The 9,011-nt window shown below is 35.9% G+C and overlaps 1 protein-coding gene across 4 annotated transcripts in view; it reads right to left on the reverse strand.

Moving 5' to 3' along the window:
- LOC123683842 overlaps positions 1-9,011 on the reverse strand; it is a 158,709-nt gene that overhangs the window by 88,271 nt on the left and 61,427 nt on the right. The window lies entirely within an intron of this gene.

Raw genomic sequence — 9,011 nt, forward strand, 5'->3', positions numbered from 1 at the left:
CAATCTACTTAGTTTTCTTATTTTTGGTATATGAGGGAAAAACTATTGACTTTTTCTGAGAATCTGACCGGTATAAGTTGGCACAATTATACTACAAATTAATTTTCGCCAAGAAAAATGAAAGTGCAAGGATAACTTTTTTCTGATGATGTCTTTATTTTTTGGAAGAATAAGCGGGATATTCGTGAAAATCACAGCGCACAAATTTTCCTTCAAGTAGCATAATTTTTCAAACATGTTTCCTTTGGAAAAAAATAAAAGTGCTTGGCTGACTTTTTTTTCATAATTTTTCGGAGAATTCGAACAATTTTCGTGGAAATATTTACGGCATAAGACAAATTTTTTCATTTATTTGTGAGAAGAAGAAACGAAAGTGCTGGGCAATCCTTTTTTTAACTTTTGATGAAATTAGAGAGTTTTTCGGAAAAATTCGAACTCTGTACTGTGCTGTGCTGGTCCATTCTTCCGAATTTTGAAATATTTCGAGATTCACATGATATAAAAAAAATCAACGGTACAAACCAGGACAAACCTAGCACAAATGAATGTCACGTGGTACAAACCCCTCATAACAGCATGAGTCAAACAATACAGGGATATGCTTTGTATAATTTCAAGAGAAAAACTCCTATGAACATGGAGTCACAAACGTTAATTCGATCATAAATAATAGGAAAGAATAACGACAAATTTAATCAACTTCAAAGAGGTGTCGCACTATTCATATTCCTCATAAATATCCAGATAGACAGGTATAAATAAACAAATGGTCTACTCCTCTAATAATTTAATTTATGCACTATGCATTTCGGCAAGGTAACTAGCCATCATCAGGTGCTCGAGACAGTTGTTAACATTTGCGGTAAGGCATGCAAGCTTCGGAAACTAAAAGGGATTAAAAACATATGTTCCGCTGAAACCTGAAACCGATGCTAAAATTATTTAGCATTTATCAGTAACTCGTTTCGAATGCAGAATCGTAGGAATTTTCCATATGTTGAATGTGTAAACAACTTCCACGTAATTCGAAGTGTTGTTTTTCGTCTTTGTGAAATGCATTCCATCCCTCATTCAATTGAGGTAAAAGGCAATGCTGCTTATTTGTTTGGGTTGCCATGTGTTATTTATTGAACAGGCGGCTTAGTGAAGACGGTTTGGAGATTTTTATTGCAGGAAATGTTAATGAACGCAGCAAAGCGGACCAACCTAATGTTGTTTTCAAGAATATGAAAGGGCGGCCACAAACTAGGCTAAATTGTCGCCCTTCGAAAAGAGGCGCCTGAAACAGTCGCTTCACTGTATCACCCCTAACACGGTATGTGTGCACCGGGGCTTAGCCCCGGTGCACACATACGACTTTTGCAGTTACGACACCGTTGCTGTGTCGCACTTGCGGCCTGTGCTACAAAGGCCCGGTGCACACATCCGACTTTTGTAGTTACGACACCGTTGCTGTGTCGTACTTGCGGCCTGTTGTACAAAGAATCAAATGGGAGCATGCACACTACCCGCCGTGCCGTTGCGACGTCGTAACTGCCATCATGCGGGCTGTGGTACAAAGAATCAAATGGGAGCATGCACACTAGCGTACGACACCGCAACGTTGTCGCAACTACAAATGTCGGATGTGTGCACCGGGGCAAAGAATCAAATGGGAGCATGCACACTACCCGCCGTGCCGTTGCGACGTCGTAACTGCCATCATGCGGGCTGTGATACAAAGAATCAAATGGGAGCATGCACACCAGGGGGTGAAACTCGTAGTACTAAATTGGAAACAAATATTCTATGCGCCTACCTAACAGAGAATGAAAGAGATAGAAGATGTATGGTTATCTCTGTCGCTCATGACAAGAAGGATAATGTTCCAAAATCCAAATTGACATTCGACAGTTGCATTCTTGTTAAGGATATCTCATCCTATTGCTGCTCTCACTAGAGAGTATCCAGACAAAAACCCAAGTCCATATCAATTTATAGTTGATGGAGAATTAGTGGAAACAATATTCGACGTACCACATCTTTTAAAAAATACAAGAAATGCAATAATTGATTGTAGGATAGAATTTGAAAAAGGAAAGTTTGCAAGCATGGAACATATTTTGCAAGCTTTCCAATTCGATAATTCTAGACGTACTTATAGATGTCTGTTTAGAATGAAAGAGTCTTATTTCAATTTCAAAGATTCTTACATGAAAATGAAAGTTAAAGTAGCAGCTCGACAGCTGAGTCAAACAATGGCAGCAGCCATTGAAACATTTCATTCTTCTGGACATTTGAAATCAGATTCTTTACATACTGCGGAATTCTGTCATCTGATGGATAATTTATTTGACTCAGTGAACAGTTCACAAGTGCGTAATCACGAAGGAAGAAAATTTCGATCTGCACTATCGGATAATTCTCCTCATTTAGAGTTTTGGTCTGACATGTTGTCTAAAATTAATAGATGGAAAATTTTTGATAAGCAGGGAAAGTTGAGAAATAATTTTAAATTCGTTGATGGGTGGCTAACAAGTATTAGAGCAATCATTTTACTTTGGAAAAAGTTACAATTGCAGGGGATAACATTTTTGAATTTAAGGAACTTGAATCAAGATCCTTTAGAAAACTTTTTTGGCCAGATAAGGCAGCATGGTATCTGCAATACGAATCCCACATGCCAACAATTTGTTGTAGCTATGAAAACTTTAATTATTAATAATTTAAGTTCTCCGCTCAGCAAATCAAGAAATGGTGAGGATGATTTCTGTGAATTTTTAGGGAATTTTGGTAAATTTATTGAAAAGTATTCAGACACCATTGACCAAACTCCTGAAACATCTTGTAGTAATACAATTGTTGACACTCCTGATAGTACGGATGAAATTTTTTTGGAGCAAAATTATGCTACTGCTTATGTAGCAGGGTATATTTTGAGCAAAGTTGATGTACTGGACTGTGTTCAGTGTCGAAATAACTTATTCTCGAATGATGTGATTTTAAATCAGCATCTATTCGTTACGTTTAAAGAGAACGATGAGAGAACAAGATTGAATTATCCGAGTGAAAGGTTAGTTCAATTTATAGATTTAATACATGAAAAATGTTATAAATACCTCCACGCAAATGCCCACAATGTTAACCTCGTAGATAACTTTCGAAATTCCTTCAAAAAAGAACTCGTTAATTTTTCATTTTGTGGGGAACATAACATAACAGAAAAAATTCTCAATATGACTGCACGGTTAATTATTTATAAATATTTGAAGGAAAAAAACCAGTTAAAAACAGGAACTGCCAGTAATTTAAAAAAACAAGCAGTATTTTTGTATTCGAATATAAAAAACAAAAACCTCAACATTTGTTGAAAAACAAAACGCATTTTCTGCAATTTACCTAAATAATGGTGTGAAAGATTGTAATTAACGTAACTTATTTTGCACAACCTCATGTAAGTAGGTATAATAAAGCAACTAAAAAATGGGGTAGTTATTTGAAAGAAAATATGACGTCAATCTGTAAAAATAAATGACGTCATGAGTGAAATCATAAGAAAACATTAAATAACTCACTTATTGATTTTGCCCCTTTTTTATCTACACACTGTATATGTTCCCTAATTCCAGAAATATGAAACATCGCGCTGTCGCTTTCTTGTGAACCTAAATGTTTATAACTTCAAAGTTTTCCTTAAATTATTATTATTATTTTCAGTTTATGGAGACAATTCTGATGATGATTCAGATTATAATTTATCTACGTATTCAGAAACGCAATCTGATAACTCACGAGATGGCAGTCGGAGCTCAACACCATGTTCCTTTCTATCTGAAATGGATCTGAATATTGAGGAGAAAAGGCAACCGAATGAGTCCAATAATAATTCCCTCTCGAAAAGCATCCAAGTTCATTTATTCGCCTCGTTAAACGAACCAGGGTGCGATGACGAAAATATGATGGTAACTGAGTCCCGCGGAAGAAAAGGAGAACAGAAGGCGAATTTTTGTTTCTACTGCCATACGAAACAGCAAAAAATCTCACGACATCTAGAGAATAAGCACAGCGGTGAGGAGGAGGTGAAAACATTTATTATGTTACCAAAAGGTAAAGTAGAAAGGGCCAAGATTATTGGTCAGATAAGAAAAAGGGGAAATTTCCTTTTTAATACAAATGAGAATTTAAATGATGGTGAGCTGATTGTGGCGCGACGGTCTAAAAGCAGCAGGAATAAAAGTGGTAGGGATTACAGTGCATGTGCAAACTGTAAGGGATTTTTCTCAAAAGCCAACCTTCGAGTGCATTTCAGATCCTGCACAGGCATTGATTCCGACATTAAAAGATTGCCAAATTTGCTAAGCAAAAAAATCACATCAAGAATACATCCTATGGCATCAATAACTGTGAGGAATCATTTATTCCCACCGCTGAGGGAGGATGATGTATGTAGAGCAATCAGATATGAAGAACTTATCATCATTTATGCTAACAAAATGGTGGAAAAATATAGAGAACCCAGACATTTCCAAATGATAAGGCAGAGATTACGATTAATTGGTAATTTCCTCATTAATATGAAGGCACTGAGTAAGAAAATAAATAATTTAGCCTCTATATATGACCCAAAATTTGTAGACATGGTTTTATCTGCTATAAATATGTGTGCCCGGTACACTGAAACTACGAACTGCTTCGAAGCTCCTTCGGTAGCGTTCAGTTTGGGCACACTGCTGAAGCAGATTGGCAATTTATTAATAACAGAGTGCATTAAAAACCACAAGGAAGAAATGCGAAAAAATGCTAAATATTTCTTGAAAGTTTTCGCACAAGAAGTGAACATAAATGTTAACAGAACCGTTGCTGAAACTCAACTGAAAATGAGTAGAACAAAAACAGTTATGCTACCCACAATGGGCGACATAAAAAAACTCAGCGACTATTTGACCAAGAAGAGAAAAGACGCCCTTGAGAAATTGAAAATTTGCTTCTCGTCATTGGCCTGGATAGACTTACAAGAGGCAACGCTAACGTCTATCCAGGTTTTCAATAGACGACGCGCTGGAGAAGTCGAGAGAATTAGCATTACCGAATTTGAAAAATACGAAACGATTGAGAGAAGTAATAATGATCTATTTCAATCACTTTCAGAGAAATCAAAAGAAATTTCAAAAAAATATGTTCGATTCACTATAAGGGGCAAGTTGAATCGGACGGTTCCTGTTCTTTTGGATACTCATTTATGTGAGTGCATCCAATTAATAATAAAAAACAGAAAAAATATGAGGGTCCACAAGAGTAATCCTTATGTATTCGGTACACCAGGGTCGGATACAAAAAAGCATCCACATCTGAGTGCATGCACTTTGATGAAGAAATTCTCTGAAGATTGTGGTGCTGACCACCCGACAAGACTACGTGGCACCAATTTGAGGAAACATATAGCCACTACGTGTATTACTTTGAATCTTGAAAATCAAGACGTAGTGGATTTGTCGAACTTCATGGGCCATTCGGAGAAGATACACAAGGGCATTTATCGTCAGCCCATTATAAGTAGGGACATATAGGGAATTTCACAACTCCTGCAAACAGCTCAAGGAGACAATGATAATGCAAGCAGTGATGACTCCGAAAATGAGGTTGTCAATGATGAAGAACCAATTCCTGCAAATGAAATCAATTCAACAGGAGGAACTCCAAATCCTAGTGGAGGGATTAGGAAGAATTCCAGCAAAGGTGAGATACATAATTACATTTCATTCGAACTACTAATTGTAGTCAATTCACCAACCTCAAAATAGTTTTTTTTTTCAAAAACATCTTGAAATTTCGACTTTACTAATGTCAGTTCCCGAAGCAATTTTTTTTGGTACGGCCGTGAACGTAAAATAGTGATTTCATCACTATATTTTATATTATAGTATTACCAATCGAAAACAAATCTACAGCTGAGCTCCAGCGAGGGCTCTCGTGAAGTATATTGAATTTTTCCACTCCAGATCTAAAATATAATATGAAAGAACTTGAATTTCAACAATTCATGTTCATTAGGACCAAGTGAATCACTACGGAGTGGAATAAATTTATTTACATCATCTGTCCGTGCGATGCAATGTCTCTTAAAAAAATTCTCTTGATATATCATACGATTTATGTTTGCGAAAAAAAATTGCATGTGTTGTTAGAGTAGAATCACTCTCGTCTTGAAAAGTTACTGAAACTTGTATATTGTTTCAACTCTTTTTTCCATTTTCATAGCCCATATGAGGTGTAGTTATCTTCCGTCCTTCGAGGCAACTAACTTTCAGTTGCCTCGAAGGACGGAAGATAACCACACCTACGAGAATACTCTTGTTGATGATACCTGGGGAGTAGGCAGATTGAGACCCCGGCGTAAAGTCAACGGTTCTTGAGAATGACTCCAAAATCGGAGCCGAAACGTCGAACACGACAAAATATTAGACGCGGTCCAATCCGGAACACACAAAGTTCAAATATATATATACATCCCGGTATCTATAGGTCCTCCTCATATGATCCAGCAATAGGTCGTCTACCAGAACCAATGAATGTATATTAGATTTCTCTGCATATATTGGTTTTTTGATAAGTTTATAATATGAATCCGCACTAATATTTGTCTCGAAAAATTTTTTTTTCAACGCACTTTCCTATATTTAGGTCCTCCTATCGATAATCCGGCATTGGCTTCTCTATGTGTGTATACTCTTATCCATAACACCATCTTTGCGTCTTCCACTGTATAAATCATATCCTAAGTGCAATAGATAGTTCCTCCGACGTATATTTCTCCTGCCTTTTTGCAGTGGATAATTCTACCGACAGTGTTGTCAGAATTAATGGTAACAAAAAATTTAATTGGCGGTTTCATCATTTGTATCGTCTCACAACTAACAACTACATGGTGTCAGTAATGATTCTTAGCGTGTTGTGTTCACACATGTTTTAGTATAATATTAGAAGGGTAAGTATCTTTTATTGTTTGAATATTGTAGATAGATACGATCACAAATTTAATGTAGATAAATTTAATTGTAGATAGATACGATCACAAGTTTCATGGAAAAGGGAGAAGCTGGCAAATTCAAAGGCAAATCGCTAGACGATATCGACCTGAATTTAGAAGAAAATATATTGGAACCAGATGATAACATAGAACAAAGACGTTCAGATTTATCTGAGGAGAATAATATCGAAGATGTAATTGAAGACATTCCTGATATATCCAAAGAGCAACCCCAAGAACTCAAAAAAGGAGAAAAAAGAGTTCTCATTCCTTGGACAACTTCAGAAAAGAAAGTTGTTCTCGAATACTTTAAAACTCATATAAAGAATAAAAGACCTCCAAAGAGGGGAAAGTGTGACGACCTGATTTCTAAAAATAAGGAACTATTCAAAAATAGGAATTGGCTGAAAATGAAAGTGTTTGTTCAAAATCAATACAAAAAGGAATGAAAAAGTCGATAACACTAATAATTTTTTTCCATTATATTTGCTCATGTTCGATCTTGTTATGTACATGAAGTTATCATTCATTTTGTGCAATAAATCAGTTTTTACACATCAAAGTGCATTAATCAATTTCCTAACAACTCAACCACTTCATCCTAGTTCGTTCGAGAGATCCCAAATTTAGTCATCGAGTTATAGTTGAATTAATAATTCGGGGATATCGGGTGTGGTAGTCAATATCAATGTACAGTTGGTTATAGTTAAATTAATTTTCAATGATTTAACATTTCACGGATTAAAATTATTTCTCTACACGTGTAATAGTCGATTTCATTTTTGTCTAGATTTCTCGTCCATGCCTAGAATTAATGATTCTGTAATAACATAACGACGTCTTCAGCATTTTTGAAAATTAAAAAAAATTGTGGCCGCAGTAGCAAAATTTTATGTTTTTCCTATCGACTTCAATACCCATAATTCTGCACATAAATACCGTAAGATTTCTTTTTTTTTTAAACCATAAATATCTATTCAACCAGGAAATCTATAAAATTTACCCCGGAACATCATATGAATGGTAAAAGAACATTTTTCTGATAATTTTTTTTTATTTAGTCAATGAGTTCATTGATATTGACCCCCATTGCGTAAACTATCACTTATTTCCATGTCTGATCATAAAAAACTTGAATCTCCATTCTCACATCTATTATATTCTTAATTTAAAGCAAGGCAAAATAATAAGGACGTACCCTCAAGGAGCAAGGAGGAGTGCTAACCGTAAACACGTGTTTCGGGCTTTCGGCCTTTTCGGTGAAAAAGTATCAGGATGAGTAACACTTGAAGGAAACAACAAACAAACGCAGTCAACAACAGATGCCAGCCGTTCATTTGTGATTTCAGCAGGATGACCCAATGGGTTTTTGGGCAACAACCAACATCACCAGGTGGGAACCTATACTACCTGAGTGCCAAAAATTATTTTTGATTTTTCTCTATGAATTAATTATTTGTGGTTACGAATTCGAGCTGAAATATAAGTCACATACAATATTTCCGAAAATAGAAAAAGTCCGGATGTGATTTGTTTGCGATTTCAGAAATATTGAAGGAAGGCGATAATAGAGTGACTACACTTCAAAATTTGAAATTATTCGGTCGATTAGTTAAAGAGTTATCGAACTATGAAATTTCACTTATAAGGTTAACATCACCCTGTATATAGCAAACGGCGATCTTGATACGAGTCCTTCATGATGACCTTCATTTATGCATCCATTTCTCGCATTCTTCCCGGGATACCCGGTATATAGCCTAACTATATAAAACAATTCTCAGACAAAAATTTTAGTGAAAATATTAACGGCAAGGGAAAAATAATATGTTTAGAAATTCGGAATGAGATTCAATTCGGTAATAAACAGGCAGGAATACCGACACAGTTAATTCCCATAAAAAAGGAGCAGCATAATAGTCATAAATATCTAGATTGACGCTGAAAGACACGTGCGGTCATAAGGGCTGTTCGGCATCCCCTTGTGCCGACGAAGAAACAACAT

This window comes from Harmonia axyridis, chromosome 1 (genome assembly GCF_914767665.1).
Source record: "Harmonia axyridis chromosome 1, icHarAxyr1.1, whole genome shotgun sequence".
NCBI classification, from domain to species: domain Eukaryota; kingdom Metazoa; phylum Arthropoda; class Insecta; order Coleoptera; family Coccinellidae; genus Harmonia; species Harmonia axyridis.